Source organism: Thunnus albacares, chromosome 16, assembly GCF_914725855.1.
Source record: "Thunnus albacares chromosome 16, fThuAlb1.1, whole genome shotgun sequence".
NCBI classification, from domain to species: domain Eukaryota; kingdom Metazoa; phylum Chordata; class Actinopteri; order Scombriformes; family Scombridae; genus Thunnus; species Thunnus albacares.
The window spans coordinates 5,195,037-5,209,493 of NC_058121.1; the positions used below are offsets into that span (position 1 = coordinate 5,195,037).

A 14,457-nucleotide genomic window follows, 5' to 3' on the forward strand; every position below is an offset into this window, starting at 1 on the left:
GATTCTGTCGCTTCTCTGAGGACAGTCTCCATTGACGGTTCACTGAAATGTCTCCAATGCCGCGGCACGAGTGCTTGTCTCGTCTGATTTTGTATCACCCTTTTCTTTCCTTTGCCTTTTTAGCGATCCTTAACGCTGCGCGCCCGAGTGATGTCCTGTATTTGAAATGTCTGGATGTGGTCAAGCGATTGGAAGACACGTCTGGAGGTCAGTGTGCACAAATGCTTTAACTGGCCCCGGAGGCCGCGGCCCACCTTTTTCACAGTTTCCGTAGTGTAGTGGTTATCACGTTCGCCTCACACGCGAAAGGTCCCCGGTTCGAAACCGGGCGGAAACACTTCTTTGCGTTCATCACACGGAGTAACTGAATCAAACTGTGCTGTCTCATATTAGCAGTGAGAAGGACGCATAGACTTCAAGTTTGGTGCTCCAATGTCAGCGGAGAACTTGCTTATGTCTTATTCTGTGTCGCTTTTGTTTGTTTTCAAACCATCCTCGACGTTGCCCAAAAGCAAGGACGACCTCCTGTATTTGAAATGTTTGGATATGCTCAAGCAATTGAAGACATGTCGGGGGGGGGGGGTCAAGTGCTTTGAGCCAAGCTTTTCACAGTTTCCGTAGTGTAGTGGTTAACACGTTCGCCTAACACGCGAAAGGTCCCCGGTTCGAAACCGGGCGGAAACACTCCTCTGTTTATGCTCACTCTGAGTCATGAATAAAATCAAACGACGGCGATTCAGACCAGCAGCACACTGGGCGGTATGCAGCGCCGCGTCAAACCATAGAAAACCGCATGGAGCTAACGGAGGCACGAGGCACGAGGGATAAAGGAGTCACCGCGACATAGTCATGTCTAATAACCGCTTCCAGTCATGCTTTGTGCCCAGCCCTTTTTCTCATTTCTGCACGGGAACGCGGCAGGCCCATGTCCCGGCCGTATCGCTCTGTCGGACAGGAGGAGGAGCACGCATGGTGTCGCTGGTGTATTGCTTTTGTCTGGCCCGGTGAACAATCGGCAGCTGGCAGAAAAGTCAACTCTCCCCGTCGGGGAATCGAACCCCGGTCTTCCGCGTGACAGGCGGAGATACTGTCCACTATACTAACGAGGACGGCTGCACCACTCTCGGCACGTCAGCGGGCCGGTGGGGCGGTTCCCACCTTTGCGGGGAACGCTCCAGCGGTCATCCAGATGTTTGAACGGAGAAGTCGCATGTCAACCTCATGGTGGCGCCAGGGGAGGAGGCAAAGGATCGCCGAAGCCATCGGAAGGCATCGCTCGGGAGCCACGAATGTCTGTACCAAATTTTGGCCCAACCCATCAAGCAGGTGTTCACATATATCACAAGTGAAATCCTCAGCTTCTGCTGGCGCTGGAGAAAACGTCAGAGGGTGACCAAAGTGCTTAGAATGCATCCTGTGGGGACCGTGAAGCTCTGTCCCAACTCTCACGGCAATCCATCTAACGGTTGTCCAGATACTTCACTCTGGGCCACAAATGTCGACCTCACGGTGGCACTGGGGGAAAAGTGAAGAGGATCACCAGAGTCAGTAGGATTCATCCTCTGGGGACCAGGGATGAATGTCTGGACTGCAATTTCCTTGCAATCCATCCAACAGTCGTTGAGATATTTAAGTCTGGGCCAAAGTGGTGTACCGACCCACGCTGCCATCCGTACAGCCATGCAGCTAGCGTGGCAGAAAACGGAGTGAAAGTTGTAGAGTTGAGGCCTTGACATTTACATCTGGGTTTTGCTACCGCCGAAACGACTGATTCTGTCGCTTCTCTGAGGACAGTCTCCATTGACGGTTCACTGAAATGTCTCCAATGCCGCGGCACGAGTGCTTGTCTCGTCTGATTTTGTATCACCCTTTTCTTTCCTTTGCCTTTTTAGCGATCCTTAACGCTGCGCGCCCGAGTGATGTCCTGCATTTGAAATGTCTGGATGTGGTCAAGCGATTGGAAGACACGTCTGGAGGTCAGTGTGCACAAATGCTTTAACTGGCCCCGGAGGCCGCGGCCCACCTTTTTCACAGTTTCCGTAGTGTAGTGGTTATCACGTTCGCCTCACACGCGAAAGGTCCCCGGTTCGAAACCGGGCGGAAACACTTCTTTGCGTTCATCACACGGAGTAACTGAATCAAACTGTGCTGTCTCATATTAGCAGTGAGAAGGACGCATAGACTTCAAGTTTGGTGCTCCAATGTCAGCGGAGAACTTGCTTATGTCTTATTCTGTGTCGCTTTTGTTTGTTTTCAAACCATCCTCGACGTTGCCCAAAAGCAAGGACGACCTCCTGTATTTGAAATGTTTGGATATGCTCAAGCAATTGAAGACATGTCGGGGGGGGGGGTCAAGTGCTTTGAGCCAAGCTTTTCACAGTTTCCGTAGTGTAGTGGTTATCACGTTCGCCTAACACGCGAAAGGTCCCCGGTTCGAAACCGGGCGGAAACACTCCTCTGTTTATGCTCACTCTGAGTCATGAATAAAATCAAACGACGGCGATTCAGACCAGCAGCACACTGGGCGGTATGCAGCGCCGCGTCAAACCATAGAAAACCGCATGGAGCTAACGGAGGCACGAGGCACGAGGGATAAAGGAGTCACCGCGACATAGTCATGTCTAATAACCGCTTCCAGTCATGCTTTGTGCCCAGCCCTTTTTCTCATTTCTGCACGGGAACGCGGCAGGCCCATGTCCCGGCCGTATCGCTCTGTCGGACAGGAGGAGGAGCACGCATGGTGTCGCTGGTGTATTGCTTTTGTCTGGCCCGGTGAACAATCGGCAGCTGGCAGAAAAGTCAACTCTCCCCGTCGGGGAATCGAACCCCGGTCTTCCGCGTGACAGGCGGAGATACTGTCCACTATACTAACGAGGACGGCTGCACCACTCTCGGCACGTCAGCGGGCCGGTGGGGCGGTTCCCACCTTTGCGGGGAACGCTCCAGCGGTCATCCAGATGTTTGAACGGAGAAGTCGCATGTCAACCTCATGGTGGCGCCAGGGGAGGAGGCAAAGGATCGCCGAAGCCATCGGAAGGCATCGCTCGGGAGCCACGAATGTCTGTACCAAATTTTGGCCCAACCCATCAAGCAGGTGTTCACATATATCACAAGTGAAATCCTCAGCTTCTGCTGGCGCTGGAGAAAACGTCAGAGGGTGACCAAAGTGCTTAGAATGCATCCTGTGGGGACCGTGAAGCTCTGTCCCAACTCTCACGGCAATCCATCTAACGGTTGTCCAGATACTTCACTCTGGGCCACAAATGTCGACCTCACGGTGGCACTGGGGGAAAAGTGAAGAGGATCACCAGAGTCAGTAGGATTCATCCTCTGGGGACCAGGGATGAATGTCTGGACTGCAATTTCCTTGCAATCCATCCAACAGTCGTTGAGATATTTAAGTCTGGGCCAAAGTGGTGTACCGACCCACGCTGCCATCCGTACAGCCATGCAGCTAGCGTGGCAGAAAACGGAGTGAAAGTTGTAGAGTTGAGGCCTTGACATTTACATCTGGGTTTTGCTACCGCCGAAACGACTGATTCTGTCGCTTCTCTGAGGACAGTCTCCATTGACGGTTCACTGAAATGTCTCCAATGCCGCGGCACGAGTGCTTGTCTCGTCTGATTTTGTATCACCCTTTTCTTTCCTTTGCCTTTTTAGCGATCCTTAACGCTGCGCGCCCGAGTGATGTCCTGCATTTGAAATGTCTGGATGTGGTCAAGCGATTGGAAGACACGTCTGGAGGTCAGTGTGCACAAATGCTTTAACTGGCCCCGGAGGCCGCGGCCCACCTTTTTCACAGTTTCCGTAGTGTAGTGGTTATCACGTTCGCCTCACACGCGAAAGGTCCCCGGTTCGAAACCGGGCGGAAACACTTCTTTGCGTTCATCACACGGAGTAACTGAATCAAACTGTGCTGTCTCATATTAGCAGTGAGAAGGACGCATAGACTTCAAGTTTGGTGCTCCAATGTCAGCGGAGAACTTGCTTATGTCTTATTCTGTGTCGCTTTTGTTTGTTTTCAAACCATCCTCGACGTTGCCCAAAAGCAAGGACGACCTCCTGTATTTGAAATGTTTGGATATGCTCAAGCAATTGAAGACATGTCGGGGGGGGGGGTCAAGTGCTTTGAGCCAAGCTTTTCACAGTTTCCGTAGTGTAGTGGTTATCACGTTCGCCTAACACGCGAAAGGTCCCCGGTTCGAAACCGGGCGGAAACACTCCTCTGTTTATGCTCACTCTGAGTCATGAATAAAATCAAACGACGGCGATTCAGACCAGCAGCACACTGGGCGGTATGCAGCGCCGCGTCAAACCATAGAAAACCGCATGGAGCTAACGGAGGCACGAGGCACGAGGGATAAAGGAGTCACCGCGACATAGTCATGTCTAATAACCGCTTCCAGTCATGCTTTGTGCCCAGCCCTTTTTCTCATTTCTGCACGGGAACGCGGCAGGCCCATGTCCCGGCCGTATCGCTCTGTCGGACAGGAGGAGGAGCACGCATGGTGTCGCTGGTGTATTGCTTTTGTCTGGCCCGGTGAACAATCGGCAGCTGGCAGAAAAGTCAACTCTCCCCGTCGGGGAATCGAACCCCGGTCTTCCGCGTGACAGGCGGAGATACTGTCCACTATACTAACGAGGACGGCTGCACCACTCTCGGCACGTCAGCGGGCCGGTGGGGCGGTTCCCACCTTTGCGGGGAACGCTCCAGCGGTCATCCAGATGTTTGAACGGAGAAGTCGCATGTCAACCTCATGGTGGCGCCAGGGGAGGAGGCAAAGGATCGCCGAAGCCATCGGAAGGCATCGCTCGGGAGCCACGAATGTCTGTACCAAATTTTGGCCCAACCCATCAAGCAGGTGTTCACATATATCACAAGTGAAATCCTCAGCTTCTGCTGGCGCTGGAGAAAACGTCAGAGGGTGACCAAAGTGCTTAGAATGCATCCTGTGGGGACCGTGAAGCTCTGTCCCAACTCTCACGGCAATCCATCTAACGGTTGTCCAGATACTTCACTCTGGGCCACAAATGTCGACCTCACGGTGGCACTGGGGGAAAAGTGAAGAGGATCACCAGAGTCAGTAGGATTCATCCTCTGGGGACCAGGGATGAATGTCTGGACTGCAATTTCCTTGCAATCCATCCAACAGTCGTTGAGATATTTAAGTCTGGGCCAAAGTGGTGTACCGACCCACGCTGCCATCCGTACAGCCATGCAGCTAGCGTGGCAGAAAACGGAGTGAAAGTTGTAGAGTTGAGGCCTTGACATTTACATCTGGGTTTTGCTACCGCCGAAACGACTGATTCTGTCGCTTCTCTGAGGACAGTCTCCATTGACGGTTCACTGAAATGTCTCCAATGCCGCGGCACGAGTGCTTGTCTCGTCTGATTTTGTATCACCCTTTTCTTTCCTTTGCCTTTTTAGCGATCCTTAACGCTGCGCGCCCGAGTGATGTCCTGCATTTGAAATGTCTGGATGTGGTCAAGCGATTGGAAGACACGTCTGGAGGTCAGTGTGCACAAATGCTTTAACTGGCCCCGGAGGCCGCGGCCCACCTTTTTCACAGTTTCCGTAGTGTAGTGGTTATCACGTTCGCCTCACACGCGAAAGGTCCCCGGTTCGAAACCGGGCGGAAACACTTCTTTGCGTTCATCACACGGAGTAACTGAATCAAACTGTGCTGTCTCATATTAGCAGTGAGAAGGACGCATAGACTTCAAGTTTGGTGCTCCAATGTCAGCGGAGAACTTGCTTATGTCTTATTCTGTGTCGCTTTTGTTTGTTTTCAAACCATCCTCGACGTTGCCCAAAAGCAAGGACGACCTCCTGTATTTGAAATGTTTGGATATGCTCAAGCAATTGAAGACATGTCGGGGGGGGGGGTCAAGTGCTTTGAGCCAAGCTTTTCACAGTTTCCGTAGTGTAGTGGTTATCACGTTCGCCTAACACGCGAAAGGTCCCCGGTTCGAAACCGGGCGGAAACACTCCTCTGTTTATGCTCACTCTGAGTCATGAATAAAATCAAACGACGGCGATTCAGACCAGCAGCACACTGGGCGGTATGCAGCGCCGCGTCAAACCATAGAAAACCGCATGGAGCTAACGGAGGCACGAGGCACGAGGGATAAAGGAGTCACCGCGACATAGTCATGTCTAATAACCGCTTCCAGTCATGCTTTGTGCCCAGCCCTTTTTCTCATTTCTGCACGGGAACGCGGCAGGCCCATGTCCCGGCCGTATCGCTCTGTCGGACAGGAGGAGGAGCACGCATGGTGTCGCTGGTGTATTGCTTTTGTCTGGCCCGGTGAACAATCGGCAGCTGGCAGAAAAGTCAACTCTCCCCGTCGGGGAATCGAACCCCGGTCTTCCGCGTGACAGGCGGAGATACTGTCCACTATACTAACGAGGACGGCTGCACCACTCTCGGCACGTCAGCGGGCCGGTGGGGCGGTTCCCACCTTTGCGGGGAACGCTCCAGCGGTCATCCAGATGTTTGAACGGAGAAGTCGCATGTCAACCTCATGGTGGCGCCAGGGGAGGAGGCAAAGGATCGCCGAAGCCATCGGAAGGCATCGCTCGGGAGCCACGAATGTCTGTACCAAATTTTGGCCCAACCCATCAAGCAGGTGTTCACATATATCACAAGTGAAATCCTCAGCTTCTGCTGGCGCTGGAGAAAACGTCAGAGGGTGACCAAAGTGCTTAGAATGCATCCTGTGGGGACCGTGAAGCTCTGTCCCAACTCTCACGGCAATCCATCTAACGGTTGTCCAGATACTTCACTCTGGGCCACAAATGTCGACCTCACGGTGGCACTGGGGGAAAAGTGAAGAGGATCACCAGAGTCAGTAGGATTCATCCTCTGGGGACCAGGGATGAATGTCTGGACTGCAATTTCCTTGCAATCCATCCAACAGTCGTTGAGATATTTAAGTCTGGGCCAAAGTGGTGTACCGACCCACGCTGCCATCCGTACAGCCATGCAGCTAGCGTGGCAGAAAACGGAGTGAAAGTTGTAGAGTTGAGGCCTTGACATTTACATCTGGGTTTTGCTACCGCCGAAACGACTGATTCTGTCGCTTCTCTGAGGACAGTCTCCATTGACGGTTCACTGAAATGTCTCCAATGCCGCGGCACGAGTGCTTGTCTCGTCTGATTTTGTATCACCCTTTTCTTTCCTTTGCCTTTTTAGCGATCCTTAACGCTGCGCGCCCGAGTGATGTCCTGCATTTGAAATGTCTGGATGTGGTCAAGCGATTGGAAGACACGTCTGGAGGTCAGTGTGCACAAATGCTTTAACTGGCCCCGGAGGCCGCGGCCCACCTTTTTCACAGTTTCCGTAGTGTAGTGGTTATCACGTTCGCCTCACACGCGAAAGGTCCCCGGTTCGAAACCGGGCGGAAACACTTCTTTGCGTTCATCACACGGAGTAACTGAATCAAACTGTGCTGTCTCATATTAGCAGTGAGAAGGACGCATAGACTTCAAGTTTGGTGCTCCAATGTCAGCGGAGAACTTGCTTATGTCTTATTCTGTGTCGCTTTGGTTTGTTTTCAAACCATCCTCGACGTTGCCCAAAAGCAAGGACGACCTCCTGTATTTGAAATGTTTGGATATGCTCAAGCAATTGAAGACATGTCGGGGGGGGGGGGTCAAGTGCTTTGAGCCACCCGCGTGAACGGTGCCAAGCTTTTCACAGTTTCCGTAGTGTAGTGGTTATCACGTTCGCCTAACACGCGAAAGGTCCCCGGTTCGAAACCGGGCGGAAACACTCCTCTGTTTATGCTCACTCTGAGTCATGAATAAAATCAAACGACGGCGATTCAGACCAGCAGCACACTGGGCGGTATGCAGCGCCGCGTCAAACCATAGAAAACCGCATGGAGCTAACGGAGGCACGAGGCACGAGGCACGAGGCACGAGGGATAAAGGAGTCACCGCGACATAGTCATGTCTAATAACCGCTTCCAGTCATGCTTTGTGCCCAGCCCTTTTTCTCATTTCTGCACGGGAACGCGGCAGGCCCATGTCCCGGCCGTATCGCTCTGTCGGACAGGAGGAGGAGCACACATGGTGTTGCTGGTGTATTGCTTTTGTCTGGCCCGGTGAACAATCGGCAGCTGGCAGAAAAGTCAACTCTCCCCGTCGGGGAATCGAACCCCGGTCTTCCGCGTGACAGGCGGAGATACTGTCCACTATACTAACGAGGACGGCTGCACCACTCTCGGCACGTCAGCGGGCCGGTGGGGCGGTTCCCACCTTTGCGGGGAACGCTCCAGCGGTCATCCAGATGTTTGAACGGAGAAGTCGCATGTCAACCTCATGGTGGCGCCAGGGGAGGAGGCAAAGGATCGCCGAAGCCATCGGAAGGCATCGCTCGGGAGCCACGAATGTCTGTACCAAATTGTGGCCCAACCCATCAAGCAGGTGTTCACATATATCACAAGTGAAATCCTCAGCTTCTGCTGGCGCTGGAGAAAACGTCAGAGGGTGACCAAAGTGCTTAGAATGCATCCTGTGGGGACCGTGAAGCTCTGTCCCAACTCTCACGGCAATCCATCTAACGGTTGTCCAGATACTTCACTCTGGGCCACAAATGTCGACCTCACGGTGGCACTGGGGGAAAAGTGAAGAGGATCACCAGAGTCAGTAGGATTCATCCTCTGGGGACCAGGGATGAATGTCTGGACTGCAATTTCCTTGCAATCCATCCAACAGTCGTTGAGATATTTAAGTCTGGGCCAAAGTGGTGTACCGACCCACGCTGCCATCCGTACAGCCATGCATCTAGCGTGGCAGAAAACGGAGTGAAAGTTGTAGAGTTGAGGCCTTGACATTTACATCTGGGTTTTGCTACCGCCGAAACGACTGATTCTGTCGCTTCTCTGAGGACAGTCTCCATTGACGGTTCACTGAAATGTCTCCAATGCCGCGGCACGAGTGCTTGTCTCGTCTGATTTTGTATCACCCTTTTCTTTCCTTTGCCTTTTTAGCGATCCTTAACGCTGCGCGCCCGAGTGATGTCCTGCATTTGAAATGTCTGGATGTGGTCAAGCGATTGGAAGACACGTCTGGAGGTCAGTGTGCACAAATGCTTTAACTGGCCCCGGAGGCCGCGGCCCACCTTTTTCACAGTTTCCGTAGTGTAGTGGTTATCACGTTCGCCTCACACGCGAAAGGTCCCCGGTTCGAAACCGGGCGGAAACACTTCTTTGCGTTCATCACACGGAGTAACTGAATCAAACTGTGCTGTCTCATATTAGCAGTGAGAAGGACGCATAGACTTCAAGTTTGGTGCTCCAATGTCAGCGGAGAACTTGCTTATGTCTTATTCTGTGTCGCTTTTGTTTGTTTTCAAACCATCCTCGACGTTGCCCAAAAGCAAGGACGACCTCCTGTATTTGAAATGTTTGGATATGCTCAAGCAATTGAAGACATGTCGGGGGGGGGGTCAAGTGCTTTGAGCCACCCGCGTGAACGGTGCCAAGCTTTTCACAGTTTCCGTAGTGTAGTGGTTATCACGTTCGCCTAACACGCGAAAGGTCCCTGGTTCGAAACCGGGCGGAAACACTCCTCTGTTTATGCTCACTCTGAGTCATGAATAAAATCAAACGACGGCGATTCAGACCAGCAGCACACTGGGCGGTATGCAGCGCCGCGTCAAACCATAGAAAACCGCATGGAGCTAACGGAGGCACGAGGGATAAAGGAGTCACCGCGACATAGTCATGTCTAATAACCGCTTCCAGTCATGCTTTGTGCCCAGCCCTTTTTCTCATTTCTGCACGGGAACGCGGCAGGCCCATGTCCCGGCCGTATCGCTCTGTCGGACAGGAGGAGGATGGTGTTGCTGGTGTATTGCTTTTGTCTGGCCCGGTGAACAATCGGCAGCTGGCAGAAAAGTCAACTCTCCCCGTCGGGGAATCGAACCCCGGTCTTCCGCGTGACAGGCGGAGATACTGTCCACTATACTAACGAGGACGGCTGCACCACTCTCGGCACGTCAGCGGGCCGGTGGGGCGGTTCCCACCTTTGCGGGGAACGCTCCAGCGGTCATCCAGATGTTTGAACGGAGAAGTCGCATGTCAACCTCATGGTGGCGCCAGGGGAGGAGGCAAAGGATCGCCGAAGCCATCGGAAGGCATCGCTCGGGAGCCACGAATGTCTGTACCAAATTTTGGCCCAACCCATCAAGCAGGTGTTCACATATATCACAAGTGAAATCCTCAGCTTCTGCTGGCGCTGGAGAAAACGTCAGAGGGTGACCAAAGTGCTTAGAATGCATCCTGTGGGGACCGTGAAGCTCTGTCCCAACTCTCACGGCAATCCATCTAACGGTTGTCCAGATACTTCACTCTGGGCCACAAATGTCGACCTCACGGTGGCACTGGGGGAAAAGTGAAGAGGATCACCAGAGTCAGTAGGATTCATCCTCTGGGGACCAGGGATGAATGTCTGGACTGCAATTTCCTTGCAATCCATCCAACAGTCGTTGAGATATTTAAGTCTGGGCCAAAGTGGTGTACCGACCCACGCTGCCATCCGTACAGCCATGCAGCTAGCGTGGCAGAAAACGGAGTGAAAGTTGTAGAGTTGAGGCCTTGACATTTACATCTGGGTTTTGCTACCGCCGAAACGACTGATTCTGTCGCTTCTCTGAGGACAGTCTCCATTGACGGTTCACTGAAATGTCTCCAATGCCGCGGCACGAGTGCTTGTCTCGTCTGATTTTGTATCACCCTTTTCTTTCCTTTGCCTTTTTAGCGATCCTTAACGCTGCGCGCCCGAGTGATGTCCTGCATTTGAAATGTCTGGATGTGGTCAAGCGATTGGAAGACACGTCTGGAGGTCAGTGTGCACAAATGCTTTAACTGGCCCCGGAGGCCGCGGCCCACCTTTTTCACAGTTTCCGTAGTGTAGTGGTTATCACGTTCGCCTCACACGCGAAAGGTCCCCGGTTCGAAACCGGGCGGAAACACTTCTTTGCGTTCATCACACGGAGTAACTGAATCAAACTGTGCTGTCTCATATTAGCAGTGAGAAGGACGCATAGACTTCAAGTTTGGTGCTCCAATGTCAGCGGAGAACTTGCTTATGTCTTATTCTGTGTCGCTTTTGTTTGTTTTCAAACCATCCTCGACGTTGCCCAAAAGCAAGGACGACCTCCTGTATTTGAAATGTTTGGATATGCTCAAGCAATTGAAGACATGTCGGGGGGGGGGGGTCAAGTGCTTTGAGCCACCCGCGTGAACGGTGCCAAGCTTTTCACAGTTTCCGTAGTGTAGTGGTTATCACGTTCGCCTAACACGCGAAAGGTCCCCGGTTCGAAACCGGGCGGAAACACTCCTCTGTTTATGCTCACTCTGAGTCATGAATAAAATCAAACGACGGCGATTCAGACCAGCAGCACACTGGGCGGTATGCAGCGCCGCGTCAAACCATAGAAAACCGCATGGAGCTAACGGAGGCACGAGGCACGAGGCACGAGGCACGAGGGATAAAGGAGTCACCGCGACATAGTCATGTCTAATAACCGCTTCCAGTCATGCTTTGTGCCCAGCCCTTTTTCTCATTTCTGCACGGGAACGCGGCAGGCCCATGTCCCGGCCGTATCGCTCTGTCGGACAGGAGGAGGAGCACACATGGTGTTGCTGGTGTATTGCTTTTGTCTGGCCCGGTGAACAATCGGCAGCTGGCAGAAAAGTCAACTCTCCCCGTCGGGGAATCGAACCCCGGTCTTCCGCGTGACAGGCGGAGATACTGTCCACTATACTAACGAGGACGGCTGCACCACTCTCGGCACGTCAGCGGGCCGGTGGGGCGGTTCCCACCTTTGCGGGGAACGCTCCAGCGGTCATCCAGATGTTTGAACGGAGAAGTCGCATGTCAACCTCATGGTGGCGCCAGGGGAGGAGGCAAAGGATCGCCGAAGCCATCGGAAGGCATCGCTCGGGAGCCACGAATGTCTGTACCAAATTGTGGCCCAACCCATCAAGCAGGTGTTCACATATATCACAAGTGAAATCCTCAGCTTCTGCTGGCGCTGGAGAAAACGTCAGAGGGTGACCAAAGTGCTTAGAATGCATCCTGTGGGGACCGTGAAGCTCTGTCCCAACTCTCACGGCAATCCATCTAACGGTTGTCCAGATACTTCACTCTGGGCCACAAATGTCGACCTCACGGTGGCACTGGGGGAAAAGTGAAGAGGATCACCAGAGTCAGTAGGATTCATCCTCTGGGGACCAGGGATGAATGTCTGGACTGCAATTTCCTTGCAATCCATCCAACAGTCGTTGAGATATTTAAGTCTGGGCCAAAGTGGTGTACCGACCCACGCTGCCATCCGTACAGCCATGCATCTAGCGTGGCAGAAAACGGAGTGAAAGTTGTAGAGTTGAGGCCTTGACATTTACATCTGGGTTTTGCTACCGCCGAAACGACTGATTCTGTCGCTTCTCTGAGGACAGTCTCCATTGACGGTTCACTGAAATGTCTCCAATGCCGCGGCACGAGTGCTTGTCTCGTCTGATTTTGTATCACCCTTTTCTTTCCTTTGCCTTTTTAGCGATCCTTAACGCTGCGCGCCCGAGTGATGTCCTGCATTTGAAATGTCTGGATGTGGTCAAGCGATTGGAAGACACGTCTGGAGGTCAGTGTGCACAAATGCTTTAACTGGCCCCGGAGGCCGCGGCCCACCTTTTTCACAGTTTCCGTAGTGTAGTGGTTATCACGTTCGCCTCACACGCGAAAGGTCCCCGGTTCGAAACCGGGCGGAAACACTTCTTTGCGTTCATCACACGGAGTAACTGAATCAAACTGTGCTGTCTCATATTAGCAGTGAGAAGGACGCATAGACTTCAAGTTTGGTGCTCCAATGTCAGCGGAGAACTTGCTTATGTCTTATTCTGTGTCGCTTTTGTTTGTTTTCAAACCATCCTCGACGTTGCCCAAAAGCAAGGACGACCTCCTGTATTTGAAATGTTTGGATATGCTCAAGCAATTGAAGACATGTCGGGGGGGGGGTCAAGTGCTTTGAGCCACCCGCGTGAACGGTGCCAAGCTTTTCACAGTTTCCGTAGTGTAGTGGTTATCACGTTCGCCTAACACGCGAAAGGTCCCTGGTTCGAAACCGGGCGGAAACACTCCTCTGTTTATGCTCACTCTGAGTCATGAATAAAATCAAACGACGGCGATTCAGACCAGCAGCACACTGGGCGGTATGCAGCGCCGCGTCAAACCATAGAAAACCGCATGGAGCTAACGGAGGCACGAGGGATAAAGGAGTCACCGCGACATAGTCATGTCTAATAACCGCTTCCAGTCATGCTTTGTGCCCAGCCCTTTTTCTCATTTCTGCACGGGAACGCGGCAGGCCCATGTCCCGGCCGTATCGCTCTGTCGGACAGGAGGAGGAGCACGCATGGTGTTGCTGGTGTATTGCTTTTGTCTGGCCCGGTGAACAATCGGCAGCTGGCAGAAAAGTCAACTCTCCCCGTCGGGGAATCGAACCCCGGTCTTCCGCGTGACAGGCGGAGATACTGTCCACTATACTAACGAGGACGGCTGCACCACTCTCGGCACGTCAGCGGGCCGGTGGGGCGGTTCCCACCTTTGCGGGGAACGCTCCAGCGGTCATCCAGATGTTTGAACGGAGAAGTCGCATGTCAACCTCATGGTGGCGCCAGGGGAGGAGGCAAAGGATCGCCGAAGCCATCGGAAGGCATCGCTCAGGAGCCACGAATGTCTGTACCAAATTGTGGCCCAACCCATCAAGCAGGTGTTCACATATATCACAAGTGAAATCCTCAGCTTCTGCTGGCGCTGGAGAAAACGTCAGAGGGTGACCAAAGTGCTTAGAATGCATCCTGTGGGGACCGTGAAGCTCTGTCCCAACTCTCACGGCAATCCATCTAACGGTTGTCCAGATACTTCACTCTGGGCCACAAATGTCGACCTCACGGTGGCACTGGGGGAAAAGTGAAGAGGATCACCAGAGTCAGTAGGATTCATCCTCTGGGGACCAGGGATGAATGTCTGGACTGCAATTTCCTTGCAATCCATCCAACAGTCGTTGAGATATTTAAGTCTGGGCCAAAGTGGTGTACCGACCCACGCTGCCATCCGTACAGCCATGCAGCTAGCGTGGCAGAAAACGGAGTGAAAGTTGTAGAGTTGAGGCCTTGACATTTACATCTGGGTTTTGCTACCGCCGAAACGACTGATTCTGTCGCTTCTCTGAGGACAGTCTCCATTGACGGTTCACTGAAATGTCTCCAATGCCGCGGCACGAGTGCTTGTCTCGTCTGATTTTGTATCACCCTTTTCTTTCCTTTGCCTTTTTAGCGATCCTTAACGCTGCGCGCCCGAGTGATGTCCTGCATTTGAAATGTCTGGATGTGGTCAAGCGATTGGAAGACACGTCTGGAGGTCAGTGTGCACAAATGCTTTAACTG

The 14,457-nt window shown here is 52.9% G+C and overlaps 24 non-coding genes across 24 annotated transcripts; 16 read left to right on the forward strand and 8 right to left on the reverse strand.

Annotated features, from left to right (window-relative positions):
- Positions 1-264: 264 nt before the first annotated feature.
- On the forward strand, positions 265-337 carry trnav-cac. Its single transcript has one exon. It is a non-coding gene; the product is annotated as a tRNA-Val (tRNA).
- Positions 338-611: 274 nt separating this feature from the next.
- trnav-aac lies at positions 612-684 on the forward strand. Its single transcript has one exon. It is a non-coding gene; the product is annotated as a tRNA-Val (tRNA).
- Positions 685-1,037: 353 nt separating this feature from the next.
- On the reverse strand, positions 1,038-1,109 carry trnad-guc. The gene has a single exon. It is a non-coding gene; the product is annotated as a tRNA-Asp (tRNA).
- Positions 1,110-2,033: 924 nt separating this feature from the next.
- Positions 2,034-2,106, forward strand: trnav-cac. Its single transcript has one exon. It is a non-coding gene; the product is annotated as a tRNA-Val (tRNA).
- A 273-nt stretch (positions 2,107-2,379) lies between these two features.
- On the forward strand, positions 2,380-2,452 carry trnav-aac. The gene has a single exon. It is a non-coding gene; the product is annotated as a tRNA-Val (tRNA).
- Positions 2,453-2,805: 353 nt separating this feature from the next.
- trnad-guc lies at positions 2,806-2,877 on the reverse strand. The gene has a single exon. It is a non-coding gene; the product is annotated as a tRNA-Asp (tRNA).
- A 924-nt stretch (positions 2,878-3,801) lies between these two features.
- On the forward strand, positions 3,802-3,874 carry trnav-cac. Its single transcript has one exon. It is a non-coding gene; the product is annotated as a tRNA-Val (tRNA).
- A 273-nt stretch (positions 3,875-4,147) lies between these two features.
- trnav-aac lies at positions 4,148-4,220 on the forward strand. Its single transcript has one exon. It is a non-coding gene; the product is annotated as a tRNA-Val (tRNA).
- A 353-nt stretch (positions 4,221-4,573) lies between these two features.
- trnad-guc lies at positions 4,574-4,645 on the reverse strand. Its single transcript has one exon. It is a non-coding gene; the product is annotated as a tRNA-Asp (tRNA).
- A 924-nt stretch (positions 4,646-5,569) lies between these two features.
- On the forward strand, positions 5,570-5,642 carry trnav-cac. The gene has a single exon. It is a non-coding gene; the product is annotated as a tRNA-Val (tRNA).
- A 273-nt stretch (positions 5,643-5,915) lies between these two features.
- Positions 5,916-5,988, forward strand: trnav-aac. Its single transcript has one exon. It is a non-coding gene; the product is annotated as a tRNA-Val (tRNA).
- Positions 5,989-6,341: 353 nt separating this feature from the next.
- On the reverse strand, positions 6,342-6,413 carry trnad-guc. The gene has a single exon. It is a non-coding gene; the product is annotated as a tRNA-Asp (tRNA).
- A 924-nt stretch (positions 6,414-7,337) lies between these two features.
- Positions 7,338-7,410, forward strand: trnav-cac. Its single transcript has one exon. It is a non-coding gene; the product is annotated as a tRNA-Val (tRNA).
- A 292-nt stretch (positions 7,411-7,702) lies between these two features.
- On the forward strand, positions 7,703-7,775 carry trnav-aac. Its single transcript has one exon. It is a non-coding gene; the product is annotated as a tRNA-Val (tRNA).
- Positions 7,776-8,142: 367 nt separating this feature from the next.
- On the reverse strand, positions 8,143-8,214 carry trnad-guc. Its single transcript has one exon. It is a non-coding gene; the product is annotated as a tRNA-Asp (tRNA).
- Positions 8,215-9,138: 924 nt separating this feature from the next.
- Positions 9,139-9,211, forward strand: trnav-cac. Its single transcript has one exon. It is a non-coding gene; the product is annotated as a tRNA-Val (tRNA).
- Positions 9,212-9,501: 290 nt separating this feature from the next.
- Positions 9,502-9,574, forward strand: trnav-aac. Its single transcript has one exon. It is a non-coding gene; the product is annotated as a tRNA-Val (tRNA).
- A 339-nt stretch (positions 9,575-9,913) lies between these two features.
- On the reverse strand, positions 9,914-9,985 carry trnad-guc. Its single transcript has one exon. It is a non-coding gene; the product is annotated as a tRNA-Asp (tRNA).
- Positions 9,986-10,909: 924 nt separating this feature from the next.
- Positions 10,910-10,982, forward strand: trnav-cac. The gene has a single exon. It is a non-coding gene; the product is annotated as a tRNA-Val (tRNA).
- A 292-nt stretch (positions 10,983-11,274) lies between these two features.
- trnav-aac lies at positions 11,275-11,347 on the forward strand. The gene has a single exon. It is a non-coding gene; the product is annotated as a tRNA-Val (tRNA).
- Positions 11,348-11,714: 367 nt separating this feature from the next.
- On the reverse strand, positions 11,715-11,786 carry trnad-guc. Its single transcript has one exon. It is a non-coding gene; the product is annotated as a tRNA-Asp (tRNA).
- A 924-nt stretch (positions 11,787-12,710) lies between these two features.
- On the forward strand, positions 12,711-12,783 carry trnav-cac. The gene has a single exon. It is a non-coding gene; the product is annotated as a tRNA-Val (tRNA).
- A 290-nt stretch (positions 12,784-13,073) lies between these two features.
- Positions 13,074-13,146, forward strand: trnav-aac. The gene has a single exon. It is a non-coding gene; the product is annotated as a tRNA-Val (tRNA).
- A 346-nt stretch (positions 13,147-13,492) lies between these two features.
- trnad-guc lies at positions 13,493-13,564 on the reverse strand. The gene has a single exon. It is a non-coding gene; the product is annotated as a tRNA-Asp (tRNA).
- Positions 13,565-14,457: the final 893 nt, after the last annotated feature.